The sequence below is a fragment of the Diceros bicornis genome, chromosome 3, assembly GCF_020826845.1.
Source record: "Diceros bicornis minor isolate mBicDic1 chromosome 3, mDicBic1.mat.cur, whole genome shotgun sequence".
Classification (NCBI taxonomy): domain Eukaryota; kingdom Metazoa; phylum Chordata; class Mammalia; order Perissodactyla; family Rhinocerotidae; genus Diceros; species Diceros bicornis.
This window is the reverse complement of record NC_080742.1, coordinates 14,693,688-14,710,676: the sequence shown is the minus strand read 5'-3', so window position 1 is coordinate 14,710,676 and position 16,989 is coordinate 14,693,688. Positions and strand designations below refer to the sequence as shown.

General features: G+C 42.5%; 1 protein-coding gene across 5 annotated transcripts in view; it reads right to left on the bottom strand.

The window, feature by feature from the left end:
* Positions 1 to 16,386, bottom strand: part of NAPEPLD (N-acyl phosphatidylethanolamine phospholipase D) — a 36,907-nt gene extending 20,521 nt beyond the window's left edge. The window contains exon 1 of one of the 5 annotated variants that reach the window (XM_058523962.1): positions 16,086 to 16,386. The gene's annotated coding sequence lies outside the window, so the exon portion shown is untranslated. The other 4 variants (XM_058523948.1, XM_058523954.1, XM_058523958.1 and 1 more) reach the window with 4 other exon arrangements.
* Between the last annotated feature and the right edge of the window lie 603 nt (positions 16,387 to 16,989).

The window sequence follows — 16,989 nt, the reverse complement described above, 5'->3', positions numbered from 1 at the left end:
AAAAAGCTAATACGAGTAAAGCACTTAGAAACATGTCTATAACAAATGTGACACACATGTATGCACATGATAACAGCTCAGCCACTGCTGGCTGTTGCTGCTGACCTTGTTATTACTGCTACTGCCACCACCATCACTTATCTCAAGGCACTGAAATCCTTGATTTTGAACTATACAGGGCTCCAGACCCATAAAAGTGATAATGTCTTAAGAATATACATGTGTGAGCCAGCCCTGATGGTCTAGTGGTTAAATTTCCACTCTCTCACTCCCGCAGCTCAGGTTCGTTTCCTGGTCGCGGAACCTCACCACTCATCTGTCAGTTGCCCTGCTGTGGCGGCAGCTCACATAGAGAACTAGAGGGACTTGCAGCTATGACATACAACCATGTACTGGGGCTTTGGGGAGAAGAAAAGAAAAGAATACGCATTTATCTGCAATGAATTTCATTTCTTTCCTATTCTGTTAAACAAATGTTTGCTTTCTGTCTAAATACAATGCATACACATAATACACTTTGTAACCCTAAGAATAATAAGCACAATAACAGAAAGCCAAATATTATTTTTATGGCTATAATGATGTTTAAATAGAAATATTGTCCAGGAGAGAAAGGGAAAGAACACAAACCCCGGGATGAACATATACACTGAACCATACTTTTTTCCCAAACTGTCTGGAGTAAATAGTCTATGGTCTGGAGAATAATCAGTGGTAAGAAAAGAAACCACAGCTGACAAAAGCTAAGGCACGCAGTTGCTCAGCCATCGCTGTTAGTGGGAGAGCCAGCCTGACAGCTGAGAGAGTCTAACAAGCTTTAAAGCTTGGGCAAACAACCTCCCTAGTCCTCAATTCTCTCATCTGTAAAATACCTACTTATCCTGTGGGGATTTCAAAGGATAAATGACATAATGTACATAAAGTGCTTGCCACTCATCAAATACTAATTCTTTTTTCCCTAATCCTGCTAACTGGCCATACATCTAAATTCTTTAAATGCTATTATAAAGCAAAGGATCTGGGTGAGTTACCTCAGTTCTTCTCATAGAATCGTTCTACCTGGGTTATAATTAAGTTCCGGCCCAGGCCTTTACCATGGGTAGGAACAGACCATCCATTTAAACTCCATTTCATTTAACAGATGTAAACACGCAAGTTTAGACACTTGAAGTTATTTCCCGACAAGATAATGTGTCTAGCAGATGGGGAGCCGACCTCAGGCTACCCCTTGTGAGGATAAACAACTTGTGAGATGTGTATATATATGTATGTATCTTTATATATACACTCATATCTTCATATACACATAAACACATATATCGATTCTAGCAACCATATAACAAATTTTTGGCTCACTGTTTTCAACAGTCAGAGGACAGGGAGAAAGGAGAAAAGGGCACTCTGATTCAAAAACCACAAAAGCAAAGAAAAAAATCGGGTTTTTAGACGACATCTAGCCGTCTAATGTAGCTGGGCCAGAAGCAGCAAGGCAGGCCTGTGAGTGTAGAGACGGTAAACGTGTAATGGGTGGGATCCTAAAGGATGGGACTAGATTTGGGGTCCGGATTGAAACGGTAAGGAAGTTTGGCTACACAGTAGGCAATGGAAAAAAACTGAAAATGCTTAAAAAAGGGTGTATTTAGGGAAAACAACTCTGGTAGCAGGATAAAAATGAAAGGCTGTGGCTACAAACTGGAGCCAGGGGGACAAATTAGCAAGTAGGAAACAGAAGAAGCCTAGAACATCCACTAATGGTGAAGCACTATGCTACATGTTGCACATTTCATTTAAATTAATGCTCCTAGCAAAATTTCAAGGTAGGTATGATAATCTCCATTTTTCAATTGAAGAACTAAGAGGAAGACAGCAGCAGTCAAGAGATGAAGAAGCAGTGACATGAGAAGAGAAGGAACAGAATAAATCCACGAGACAATAAAGAAGCTGAACCACTAAGACCTGAGAGGCTCTGGATGGCCGCAAACTCGGGACAATCTGTAGGGCAGGCTGGGGGGCGGGTAATAAAGTGGGAGAGTCAGAAACGGCAGCACCACTAACCAAGTAGAGGAATTAGGGGAAAGCAAGTATTTGGAGTAGGGAACAGAAGGTGGATTCTGACCCATGAGTTTGAGGCAGGGTTTGAGGTCATGGGGAAGCGCTCACTGACACTCACTGGAAATGGATGACCCTGGGATCCAGGCTGCTTTGGGGGTGATAGAAAGCAAGAGAACAGAGAGGTTTCCAGGGGCCTGAGAGTAAAATGGGAGTGAAAAATGGGTTCAGTGATCTGTTTTCTCCCCGGACAATGAACTTTTCCAAAGTTGTCTGTTCATGCTGTCCCCATTCTCTTACCTCCCATGTACTCAGGCTCTCACCCCAATCAATCCATGCAGACAGGTATCTTCACCAAATAGCCATCCTCTCTTAACACCCCCCACCCCAACACACACATAAAATCCAGCAAGAGTGATCTTTTTAACAGCAAATCTGATAAAAACAAAACTAAACTAAAAGGAAAAGCCTCCAGAGGATTCCCTTTGTTCTCAGAATGAGGGCAAGGTTAGTAAGACGGTCCATAAGAGTGTTTCTAGCCCTGCCCACACTCTCCTCTGCTGCAAACACAGCCTTAATCTATTTCCTCAAATGCATCATGCTCCCACCTCAGGACCACCTATTGCCATCACAGGGCCTATGCACATGATTTTTAAAATATCTTTGGGGTGGGAGGAGGGAGTGTATGGACATGAATATTCACAGGAGTATGTACTACCATGAAAGTTGTTCAAGCAACACAAAATGTTGGCACTCTGACGCACTATTTCACACTATACAGTGTGAGTGTGCAATGATGGGAAGGAGCAGAAGGACACAAAAACCTGAACCACGACAATCTGGACTCGTTCCTTTGGAGGAAAAGTACTGGAAGTCCATTCGGGGAATGTGCAAAATGACAAGCTCTGCCAACAGGTGCTCCAGTGACCAAGTGAGCCTCAGTGCACAGAGATGGACGAGCCTGCCTGAGGGCTGGGTCACGAGAAGGCCCCTCATCAACTCTCAGCCTTCTGGTCACTCTGTGGTGGACACAGCAACAGTCTCACAAGGGACATCCTAAACACCAAAGACAAAACAATAGGAAAGCTAGAAATGCAGAGCAGTGGGTTCTATGGATGGTCCTGCTATTAACCAGCTTTCAGCTTTGCAAACTCAGACAAACCCCGTAACATATCTAGGCTGGAGTTTCCCTAATTAAATGTAGCAAATTTCCCAATTGTTTCTTGTTATATGTCTCCAAAGTTAACAATGAAAGTAAAAATTCTGCCTTGATTTAGGCAACAGTAAGTGAAAGAAGATGCGCCTGCTCATGAGTCATATAAACTGTAAACAAGCTGTGCTTCAGAAGGGGGTTCAAACCTTGATAAAGATCTCTACATTACACTGATTTGCATCCAGTTTAAGACACCATGAATTATATGTGCCACTGAGAAAGTAAAAATGTTATCAATTATAGTTATGTCACATTATATGACATTTCCTAATATCAGTGTTGTTCAAATGTGAATAAATGTCTGTCTTGAAATTGATGAAATATATCATTTTATATATGGAAATACATATTTTGCAACAGGAGTAAAAACATTAGCCTTAGTAATTAAACATAACCAGAACCATAATTAATGTGCTGACTCTCCTTTTCTCTGCAACAGATAAATTCGTGAATGATAGCTAAATGTGGGCTAGAAAGCTGGAATCCAGAAGCAAATTTAAAGGTAACAAAGCCCCATGACAAGTGATAAATACAAAATATAAACGTTCTTTTTTAAAGAACAATTTGTTACAAAGAGGACAACACAAATTCCACCTAGTAATTATCAACTACATTCTCTACATTTCTTTGAAGATTAATCGCCTACTTAATAGCAGAAAGACTTATCCCCATGTCTCCAACTAAAGAGAGGTCTGAGCTGTGACATCTGGTGAAGACAAGTCTGCCAAGTACAAATATTTTACTTCAATAACTGCACACACCAGTAAAAGGCTTTCAAAAAACAAGAATTCTCTATTTCAAAAGCAAATGTTTCATCCTTTCTTTCTTTGACATTTAAGATTTGTCAGCCGCCTAGAATTGAATGCATGCTTTATCATTTAAAAAATTAAAGAAAAAATTACCCTACACACTACAATGTACATATGGGATTTCAACATACCCATAAATTATGACATTGCAAATCATCATTCCTAGATTTGACACTTAATAAATACTGAGTGACAATCTATTACATACCAACAAAGATGCTGACATTAAATCTGGAAAATATTCAGAACTGTATTTTCAGGTATCTAAAATAATATTAAATTCACAATTTTATATTTGGTATCCCATCTTGAGTGAAGAAAAAAGTTCTTTTAAAATGCTAGACAACATAGCTATTGAAACAATTTCAATTCATGGACATGTCTGCAAAGACCTTCAGTAGGTTAAAATTAAACTGTCTCCCTCCTGCACATACAATACAGATTCCCCTCGATATCAGTGTAACCCCCACAGGCATTAGGAGACTGATGGGAGGGTAGAGATGTCCAAGCGTGGGAAGTACCCTAGATAATGAGAGAGGGATAATGTTCTGTGGGAGGTATGTTCACAACATACATCAACAAAGACAGTACTGCATTGTTTCTTATCAGTGAATTTCATTTTAACTCACTTTATTGACTTAACAACCAGTTTCACTAAAAAGCTAAAGGAAAGCAAAGTAAACAGCTTGATATACGGTACCTAGGAGCACACTGAAAGTAAGTTGTGATAACTTTTAATAACAATTATTGAAAAATATATTAGTTAGAATTAATACACATGTGTATACATATATACATAATATACATTTAGACATATGGACATATAAATCTATATATCTCAAACAATTTATGGTCACAAAAGTGGAAAGAACATTAGTTGGGAGTCTGAAGACAGGACTCCAGTTCTACGATTAGCTAGAGGTATTAGCTTGGGGAGAGTAACTCAACCTCTCTAAACTTGGGCTTACTCATCTGTCAAATAAAGATGATAACTCCTAAATATCTCCTTGAAGGACTGTAATGAGAAGTCATGATATCATGAGTTAGTACTTCAAAGTGCTATACAAATGCAAATTGTTATTACAATTATTCATGTTCAGTAGAGGAGTAAATAGTATGATAAACAGAACTGTTTGACCCAATTGAGCTATTTTTCAGGTGAAAGGTAGCATTCTAGAATTTCAGATAGATTTAAAAACTCAGATTGCTGAAATTTTTCTCGCCTTAAAAATTTCATGTAAAAAAAGTACTTTTTTATAAAACGTCTAAGTTTCCTTATCCGTTATAAAAATCACAGTATTTTGGGGGCCGGCCCGGTGGCATAGTGGTTAAGTTTCTGCACTCTTTCAGCAGCCCAGGGTTCACAGGTTCAGATGCCAGGTGCAGACCTACGCACCACTCATCAAACCATGCTGTGGCAGACATCCCACATACAAAATAGAGGAAGATGGGCACAGATGTTAACTCAGGGCCAATCTTCCTCACACACACACACACACAAAAAAATCACAGTATTTTCTTGTGTTAAACTTTAAATTTATCTTATAAAGTGTTCATCTGATTATAGATAGAAAAATGACTTTGACAAATGATAAAGTTAATTCGTATATCAGGACCCACAAAATGGAGGCTGCCCCAGTGGCCAGGCCCCGGTCAAATATCTAAACCAAACTCAGCCTGCACTTACGGGAAACACCTGTCAAGGAATCCTGGGGCCGGCCTGATGGCGTAGCAGTTGGGTTCTCGCACTCCGCTTCCGCCCAGGGTTCACCGGTTCGGATCCTGGGCGCGGATCTACTCACCACTCATCAGGCCATGCTGGGGTGGTGTCCCACAGAGAAGAGCTACAACTCTACAACTATGCTACACAACTATGTACTGGGGCTTTGGGGAGAAAAAAGAAAAAGAGGAAGATTGGCAACAGATGTTAGCGCAGGGTCAATCTTCCTCAAAACAAACAAACCAACAAACAAACAAACAAAAAGGAATCCTAACATACACCACTCACAATCCTCCCATCAGCTTAGCTAGCTCACCTTACCCTAGAAATAGGACCTGCCGGCCTTATAAGGAAATCCCTGACCTCCTGGCCAATCCCGCCTGGTTTCTGCTAACGCTCAATAGAACTCGCTCCTGCCCCAAATCCCTGGGAAGCGGGCTCCCCTGCTTGTGAGGGACTGTTCTCCCTTGAGTAAAGGTCAGCAAACTTGTTACTAAATTGTTTTAGTTTTGTCATTTGACACCAATAATTCACAAAGAAATGCTAACTTACCAAAAGCGTATAAGACTCAGATTAGGGAGTTTTGAGAGGAATGAATGCAAAACATAATTGGACTCTTCGGGATACAAACTAGAGAACACGTTTTCTTTTCAAAAAGTCGTCAAGGACAACAAATGTTCTTGATCATAGAATGCCCAAGACTTTGAAAATTCTTTGCTATTAGACAAAATTCATTATATTGAACTAAAAGTCATTTCACAGGCTAGTAACAGATTTTAAGTCACCAAAATACATAAACACTGTAGGTGCTTCCTCGCCAATAGTTTTTCCTATATGTAAATAAGAAAGCCAGGTTTTGATTAGAATTAGAAACAACAAACAAGGAAAACAGCCAGCTTAAAGCCAAAGCCCACTGAAAAATACCATTTACAGTATTGCAACTGGAATCCTTAGGATAATCAAGTTAAAACGGCATGTTATTGTAAATTGAGAAAACATGCATAAAATAATGTGTTTATTGAAATGACATAGTTATCACCTCCTTAATATCTTACAAACAATACCAGGGGCCGACCCCATGGCCGAGTGGTTCAAGTTCTGTGCACTCTTCTTCAGCGGCCCAGGTTTGCAGGTTTGGATCCTGGGCTCAGACCTACTCCACTCATCAGCCATGCTGTGGCAACGACCCCCATACCAAATAGAGGAAGACTGGCACAGATGTTAGCTCAGGGCTAATCTTGCTCAGCAAAAAAAAAGAAAAGGCAGATTCATTTCTAGTATAATCAATAATACCTAAACGACACACAGAATTATTGAACTGAAAGGCTAGGGAGCCTGGGGAGGAAAGACGACTAAATTGACACCTGTGAAACTTGAAAATGTATCCTAAATACGTTAGAGAATCTTAAATATTCATTTACTATTCCTTAAGCCAAGATTTAAACAAAAATACACTTTCAAAATGTGGCTTCTCTCTCCTCTGTCTCAATCAGGCATGCAAAAAGGAAAGCTTCTTGTTTTTAAAGTATAACCCATAAAGAAAAGGACTAGACAAACGTGTTTTCACAGGTCCTGGATAGAAAGCATGGGTAATGAGGAAGAAATTGCCCTCTTTTACTTCTGGCTTCAGTTCTGTTTCCAACTTTTACTCTACTGAGTTCCATAACCTTTAAAAAGTCACTTATTATCGGGACTCATTTTCTTCATCCGTAAAATGAGAGGACTGGGCCGTACCTGTAAGAGGCCGTCCCTTCCATCTCCAAAATTCTAACACTATTTGGCTGCACCAAAGAGCCAACTTAGACCGTCCCCTTCAACATAGCGTTGGCCTTGGGCTGCCCCCACAAGTTCCATTCCCTCATAGGAAGTGCCCGGCTAAAGCAGCTCAGATCCGGCCACTTTCCCCAGGCTGTTAGCAAGGGGTAAGCAAAGTATTGTTCACCTGAGAACAGCAAAGTTAGCTACTAGGAGAAAGTGTAGTTTCATGGGTTTATCAGGCAGACCGGGAGTTATTCAGAGCACAAAATATATTTCAGAAGAGATTTCATCACAAATCTGATACATCAAACAGCCGTCAGACTCCCAACCTTATAATAAGATTGCAGGTAAGCTTTGCAAGGCCTCTACTTAAAGCATTTTTAAAGTCATATTTAACAAACACTGTTTGAATGTCTACTGTATCTAAGTTCTGGCTCTCCAGGTGTGGAGAGCAATACAACTCCTGACCTCCAAAGATTCAAAATCCTTTAGGGGAAAAAAAATCATAAGGAACCAGACAGATTTTGGCATAATGTCATGTTTATAGAAGTGTCAGCTATGAATACTGAAAATTGTACTCTTTAGTATAAGGCATTTCCAAGCGACTGGCCCAGATTCCTGAGATGGTAAGGAATGCTCTTCCTTACGTGCTGAGTGGTTCACACTGACAAAGTCCTGTGATCCACGGGGTCAGTGACCGGGTCAGTGACGCTGACAAGGCTCATAAGCTTCTGAATGTAGCCAACAAGTCAAAGGGCCCTGATGTCAACAGAACGGGTCACGCAAAGCAAGAAAGTCACCAGGACGTTACCTGAACCCCTGATTCATTTACGAATGAATATGCAGCAGGGCAGACATTATTCTGCCTTGGATGTCACCCTTGCCAATCCTTTGTGAGAAAAAGATACACGAGGAAAAAACAAAAGAACCGTGGGGGCTTTTACAAGGGAGCAAGGCCCGGGGCACTGCTGAGGTCAGACCCCGTTCAGCCGTCTCCTGACAGCGTCACAGCAGGTTCACAGTGAAGGCCACGAGACATCCCCAAAAGGTCAACTAACGGAATCTTGACCTTCAAAGGAACTTTGAGATCCCTGAGTTCAATTCAGCATACTTAAGAATACCAGGAAGTATGTAGTAAATTGTAAAAGCATATCAAAAAAATGGATATAATTCAAATATACGTGAATTGGTTATCAGGACAAACCACATTACCAGGAAAACCACACTACCACAAGAGATTTAAAACATTTTAAAATAAATACTTCCCAACTTGGCACCCTTGTCATCCTTTCTAAGCCTTAGTTTACTTGTCTGGTGCTACTCACTGGGTTACTGGACAAAATGCACATCATCCTGAGCCCAGCATCTGGCATAGCAGAGTAAACCCTCAACTGTAAGCCACTGTTTTATAATGTTCTCAACACTGCTTAATAAGGATTAGTGGAACACATATTCCATTCTGAAATTTCTGCACTAATAAGTATGTGGGCTGAGGGCAATGGCATGAATAAACTGAAAAGGAATAAACTCTGGAATGTGTTTTTGTTCTTATATTTGAATAAGAGAAGCCCTGGTCCTGCTGGAATTCACACAACCCTTAAAACAAATATGAAACCATGGTTCTCCACAGGATTCCAATCCAACCCCAGAGCTCCTGTGGCCTCACCAACGCCCGGGATTCACCAGGAGGCGCTCCTAAACCTTGATAGTGTCCTGGTTCTGAAAACAATAATCCTCTCCACCCTGGCCCCCTTCATCTCTCCCTATTGCTCCCCCAGGAGCAGAAATGTGCAAACTCACGATACTAACAGTGGCACATCTATAACCAGCACCGTCCTCAGAGCACGAGCACCACTTACTGAGGTTCTTTGGCTAACTTGCCCACAATACAAACAGGCAAAACAGGAAGCAAGGCCAGCTCTAAATAAATGTCCCTTAGAGCATTTCAGTGTCGTACATCTCCTACCCAAGTGACTCTACTCACGTCAGAGCTCTCCCACCTCCCCTTCCGGTGGTTAAAACAGGTTATCAAGGAAGGATCTGATCTCCAGTAGGACTGATAAGGAACAACGTGTGACTCCTCCCTAGAGTACTTCCAAGCCAGCTGAGCACAAATCCTTAAACCTGTGAGTCTCGATGCTGGCTGCACATCAGAATTCCCTGTGGAGCTTGTCAGACTACACCTGAGGCTACTGAATGAAAACTACTCAGGTGGTTTTTAAGAGCTCTGTAGGTGATTCTGACACATGGGCAGGGTTGAGAACCACTGCTCTGAATCAGTCATCGGCACAAGAGTAGGACAGGCATTTAGGAAGAACCAAAGGACTTTCTGCTACCCCTCAAATTTGTGCTAGCCTGACGGCTGCCAACCACAAAGCCTACTCTTCCTCGAGGTCCCGCACTCCAAGTTAGAGAGGCGGCACAACCCCCCGACGGCTACACAGTATAGGACTGGGAAGATGACACAGCTAAAGACAAAGTTTGACAGGTCACAGACTCGTACTGTACTCAGTCCAGCTGAGTCACAAATTGGACTCGGTGCTCCCGGGAAGCCAAGCCAAAAAAAAGAGGAAACACAATCAGTGATGACTCGCATAGTCTACAATAACCCACAGCAACATGTACGTGATGGGTGCTCAATAAAGATTTACTGAATGAATACAGGAAGAACAGGAGCTTAAACTCCTAATCACTCTCCATTGGGATAGAGTTAACTGGGTTTTTTTTTTTTTGGTTTTTTTGGTGTGTGTGAGGAAGACTAGCCCTTAGCTAACATCCATTGCCAATCCTCCTCTTTTTGCTGGGTAAGAGTGGCCCTGGGCTAACATCCGTGCCCATCTTCCTCTACTTTATACGGGGCACCGCCACAGCATGGCTTGATAAGCGGCGCGTCAGTCCATGCCGGGATCCGAACCTGCAAACCAGGGGCTGCCCAATTGGAGCACTCGAACTTAACCACTACGCCACCGGGCCGGCCCCCTAGAGTTAACTGTTTTTGAAAAGATCTGTTGGGAATCAAATTATAGGAGAAGCAAAAGTAACCAAAGGACAGCGAGACAAAAATCAAAGGGCATTTCCACTAACTACTAATTACGGAAATAAAAATTGAAAAATCTTGGGGAATACTTGAGTAGCAGAATTCTGTGGTGGTAAAGTGGTGACAGTGGTAAAGACTAGAAGACGCCTACCATAAAGTCTAGTCACCCTTTTCTCCACTATGTGCCAGTTAAACGAAGGCTGTATTTCCGAGCCTTCCCTCTAGAGACGGCCATATTGTGATTCTCTAGCCAATGTGATACAAGCAAAAAGTGTCATACGGTGCTTCCAGGAGTCTTCCTAAGGGAAAGGAAAGCATTCTTCTTGATTCTTCCTGCGTCCTGTTGCCTGGAGCCATCCTGAGCCAGGAGTATAAGGGCCACTTCCTAGGAATGGCATAGAGAACTGGAAGGACTTCAGGGGCCACCATACCAAGCCTGGACTTTCCAACTCTGGACCTCCCAAAACTAATCCTGACACAATGACCATAACTAGGAAGTCTAGGGAAGCTATAAAAATACAAGGTAATAATCCCAAAATACAGCCTTGCTAATCCAGACGTGGGAACAGTGAGCAACACATACAACTGCTAGCATTTATGGATTATTAAGCACTTACTATGTGCCAGGCACTTTATATACATTTCTTAACTCATTTAATCCTACCAACACTCCCATGAGGTAGATATTATCCTCATGTTACAGGTAATATAAGGGGTTCACAGAGTTTAATAGTTTGCATAAAGGCAAAAAGCTTGTAACAGCTGGACCCAGAGATCCAGCCAATGTTGATCAGACTCCAAAGCCCATGCTCTTTCCACTAATTATGTCAAATAAGCAAGGAAATGTCAATAAATTTATCCTGAAAAATACCTAGGTTCTGAAGTTAACAGCACAGAGCCAGCAGTTATGGTGTCACTGACAAGGCTAGCCTTTTTTACTTTCAACAATGTCTTTTTTTCCTTTTCAAAGTAAAAAGCACTTAGTAGACAATACTAGTTCCCTTATACATAACTGCCCTTTTAATTTTATATGGAGAAGATTTCAAATGATGTAACTACTCTAATTGCTGAACTGTTCTCATTTAAAGTTACACAGAAAAGAACCAACAACAAATAATTAGCTCTACATTTCAGTCATATAAACAGAAAATATACATGTTCTCTTGAAGATATTTTCTTTACCTTGAACAGGTGTCTGAGTCCAATATATAACTACCTGGCATTTTATCCTTCCAACTGGGAAGAACTGTTCATCAAGTCGCACAGAGAGACACCTTCAGGTAGGCAACCGAAGCATCTAGTGTGCCCAAGGCTTTCCCAGTTTCAGCACGGCAAGTCTTGCATCCTGGAAACTCCCTCAGTCGCAGGAAAACCTGGAGGGTTGATCACTCTACAGCCTCAGGGTACCATATAAATGCATAGTTAAGTCTTCATTAAAATGTGGGCAGTTAATACTAAATTGGAGATGAGCATTTTTATAAAGTACAATTTTACAATGTTTTGGCACCTAAGCAATAAGAAATTATAAAGCTCTCATAATCATACTTATCCAAGAGAATGCTGCGAGAACATCAAAAGTTTATGTCAAATTCTTCACTGTGGTCATTCAATATGTGCACCAGCGTTCACATTCACCCAGGTAAAAAGTGGGCTCTGAACAGCACAGATTCATTTTACACAATGGACATGTTGACTGTGTATAAAATTGAGCCACTATATAAGGAAAAGAATGAGAAAGTAATCAACCTTCATCCAAGAACTTCAAAGTATCTCGTCTCTGTGCAATGGTGGAAAAGTCTAATTCTGATGTTTCAGTTTTGTGGTATCATGATAGGCTAAAAACTCTTGCAAGAGTAGAAACAGAAAATTCATAAGTTTAAGAGGCTGGACAAGGTGCATACTCTCTAAGGTCCTTTCCAAATTGAACATTCCATGACTCAAGTCACCACTGTGTGACCCTATATAGCTGGAGCAAGTCAGGCCAGAGAGTTATGTGACATTCCAAGGGTGCAGCTCTGGCTGGTGATGGAGCCCGGACTGTTTATTAACCGTGCCCTCACCTTAATTACACTTACTTAGAACCAAAAGAGCATAAGGTCAGCATGGGAAGATAAATGACACATTTCACCTCACGTGGGGTATTTTACTCAGTTTAGCTCATAAACAGATAAATTGGCCTCAAGTTTAAAAAAAAGACTTTGAGTCCAGAAACTCTTTAAGCTGTCATTGGTTACGTCAACCATACAATAGCACAATACTCTGAAGACATATATAGTACTTCTGTTCATGAACTCTCTAAACAAGCTAAAGGAATGAACACAGTAACTTGAAAAGAGAACAAACATCTTTGTAGTTTGAAGGACCTTCGAAACACAGAAACAACTTTCAAAACAAATTAGTGCTGTTGTTCAGTGGTCCTAGCTAGCATCAGGGTCTTGTAAGCAAAACAAACAAGCATCTGACCAGTTGAAGGAGTGCCGGTAACAAGGAGGAAGCTTGGTGTTTCCTACTCTTATAACAGAGAGATTACAAAAGAGCAGAGAAGTCTACAGGCACTTACTGTTCCATAAATATGTTACTGTCCCTTCATCTGAGAAGGCCCCCAAATTAAATACACACGAAAATCTGCTGCCATCAAGGCGAAAGAGGAAGTGTTCTGGGTAGCAGGCACACAGTGAGATGTTTCTCAATCATGCTTTTGAATTTTATAAATAACCGACGGTACTGACCGTTCACAACCGACAGGTTTAGGGGTGCAATCTATGGCTGCGATGCTGACCAAGGCTTGCTGATCCACACCACTCCACCTTGGCTTCACTGGTACCCCTTCCTAACAAGAGGCAGCAGTGTGTATATTCTGCCCAAGGCCCGGGCTGCTGTGCTAAGAGACCTTGAGCACATCACTAAAACCTCCCAGGTTCTGTCTCCTGTTTTCCTCATCTGTGGAATGGGGTTAATAATCTCACATATTTTAGGTCTATAAAATCAAACTAACTATATATAAAAAAATACTTGAAAGAGCTTTGTAAACTATAAAGTTATAATACATTATTTAACCAGCTGAGTTGGCAAAAGACTCCATCTCTGACATAACAAAACTGCCCCTGGGGATATATGACTTCATACTAATCTGTTGCGAAAGTCTGTCAATAAAATATTTAAATACACAATAAATGGTTATTAAATTCAAAAGAAAATGGGCCGGCCCTGTGGCTTAGCGGTTGGGTACGCGCGCTCCGCTGCTGGCGGCCCGGGTTCAGATCCCAGGCGCAAACCGATGCACCACTTCTCCGGCCATGCTGAGGCCACATCCCACATACAGCAACTAGAAGGATGTGCAACTATGACATACAACCATCTACTGGGGCTTTGGGGGGAAAAATAAATAAATAAATAAAATTATAAATTCAAAAGACAAGTAGAGGAAAGCACTATAAATTTATAGATAGGTAGAATTCTTCAGTGTTATAGCAGTTAGAATGGTATATTACTTGAACCTTCTGCTGGAAATCACATGGGTGATTTTTTTAATGCCAATTTTAGACATGCCCTCACATGCCTTAAGGATAAAGATGCTCCTTAACCATTAATTATGTGCACGGTTCACTTCCCCAATAATACTTCAGTGAAAACACTTTTTACTTGTATGCATTTCAATCTAAAATGCCCAGAACATGGCCCTCCAGCTACAGCCATATTCTTATTTACATAAAAAGAGTAAAATGGAATGGAAAAACCCGCTATATCCACAGCTATCTACCCCTACAAAGAAAAAGCAGAATGAAACAACAAAATTAAAGGCAAATAGTACCTGTCCAAACACAGACAAAATGTTCTTAAAAATCCCATCGGTTTCCCAAACTCACAAATACCCAAAGTGACATAATACTCTTTTCAAACAAGCACGAGGATGACTGTATCAACTAAAGCATAATCAAAACCCTAGGATGGAATGCTTATATTAAAATGTCCTTCATACACTTATAACTGGGTTAATTTAAAAATTAAATTTTGTAATACAAAATCTGTACAATTTGGAATTGTGCATGAAAAAAAGGGTATGAGAAATACAAGAAGTATTTTCGTCTCTTAGAGACTTACGGAAATCCTTGCAGCAGGAAAGCCTGCAGAATATAATGAAAAAAAATCTTTGAAAATTGTGACTAGATTTTCAGTTGACTTGAAACAGTTTTAATTGAAGTCACTCTCTCTCTTAAATTCTTATTTTAAACAAGCACACTTGCACTAAATTTCTTCTCTAACAGACCTATTTTCTTGCAACAAAATCAGACTATTGCGGGATACAGGTAATCTTTTCTTTTTAAAGATTACATAACTTCTTTCTAAACGATGTCGATGTCTGAGGCTAGATCAAAACCAATGTAACTGAAAATCGAAATCGAACTGCTAGATATCCATTTTTAACAAAGATGGAAATTATTAATTTTCAGAAAGCTGTATCTCAGGAATGACCTTCTCAATAAATTAATCATAATTATCAAATAGCAAACACTTCACGCTTAGCCAAAATAAACCAGGTGCATCATGTTATAACATATATAGAACAACCTGCCGTAAAGGCAGAGACAAGAACTACACGACTTTTTAAAGGTTAACTTTGCTCATTCCCAATATTTTCCAAGTTCAATTGAGGTGTGATGCACCAGACTCTGGACCCCTGGAAGCGTATTTATTTCAACTCCCAGGACCATAACGAGTTCTATACAAGGAGGAAAAAAACCTCTCTGATTACCTGTTTTGAAAAGCCTTCAATAATACCCAATTTAAGAAACAACCAACCACAGAACAGAAGACTTAGGAAAGCAGCGGCTTCCACCAACCCGCCCCACCATGCTCCATTCTTCTGCTTTTCATTTCCATTCTGGGGTTAACTTTCAAGATAAAAGGGGAGAAACCTGTTGGAACGAATTTTTAGAAGATAAATACTATAGATGAAGCAGAAATAAGTTGCTCTAAGGAAGCTGTCGACCCATTCGTTTACGTACAACCAAAAGAAGATACACCCACAGGTATTCCGATCAGTGAAGATGCAGGCTGGTGATCTGCAGAGAAGATGGGATCTAAAACAAATCCCCGAGACGGCTACTTTCCCAAGGGAAACAACGTGGCTCTTCACCTAGGCAGCTTCAGAGATGCGGGCTCCGCAACTCGCGACGTGCGGAAATTCAAACGAAGCCCTGCTCACAGGCGCAGCATCTCCAGGAGGAGGCAGGGCTCGGGACCGGGAATCCCACCCACAGCCCGCTCCACTTCGCCGGAGAGTCCAAACCGCCCCAGGCTGGGGTGTGCGGACTGCTCCACCCGAGCCGGAGGAGGAAGCCCGCAGAGCCGCTAAAGGAACGGGGGGCGGGAGGAAGCCGCCTCGCACGAGGCCCCAGAGGGCGCGCGAGGCTCCGGGACGCTCGGGCTCCGGGCGGCGGAGGGCGGAGTGGGGGCGCGGGCTAACCTGGCGCGGGGGGCGGACGAGCGCGGGCTAACCTGGTGCGGGGGGCGGGCGGGCGCGCGCCGCCGCCGCTGCCGCTGCTCCTCGGCTGCGGGGCACAGCGCCCCCGCGCAGCGGGAGGGGCCGCGGCGGCCAGCGCCCGGGTTCCTCCGCGCCCGGCCCCGCCGCGCTGGCTCCGCCGAGGGCGCCAGCAGCTGCAGGCAGCGCTCCAGCGCTCGCCGCCTGACCATCGTTGGGGCGGGCCGCCGCCGGTCCGCGGCCCCCCGGGCACCCGCAGGCCACAGCTAGGTTCGCTGCCTGTCGCCCGATCCCTCCCTCATTGTGACCTTCGAATCTGGCAGCCCCACCAGCGTCAGCTCCGCTTTGGCCGTCGTCCCGGCTTTTGCCAAGATGGCCGCCCCCGCGGACCCGTTCGCCGAGGCCATCTGGGGAAAGGAGGCTCCGCGGGGCCAGCTCTTAGCCCCCTCCTGGCCGGCCCACGCCTCATGCATTCTCTGCAGAAGCCCTTCTAAGGTCACATTGGTTACCCTGTCCTAAGCCAGAAGCCAGCCTTCAGATGGCAGGAACACCTCCCTGGACACCAGCCATAATTGCTAAGACTAAATGGGATCTTGGTGACCTGCCGGGGCAGTCATAGTAGACGAGTATTTGGTAGCAGCATACTTACGACCTAGGGCGCCTGAGCCTGGGAGCGAAGGAACTAAACTGTAATTTGAAGTGTGTATAGGAGGTATTGAATATTAATGGCAGCACTGCCTTGCCACAGTGTGCTCATTACCTTTTAAAATGATGTCACAGCCTCCTGGTACACACAGTTCTCATCTAAATTTGTTTTTTTTTTAATCTCAGCATGATGACGAAAGAGCAGAAAATTGTGATCCTGAGTTTCTCCCAGATTTTCTTTTTAAACTGCAGGATGCAATTAGCTGTTTCAACAAG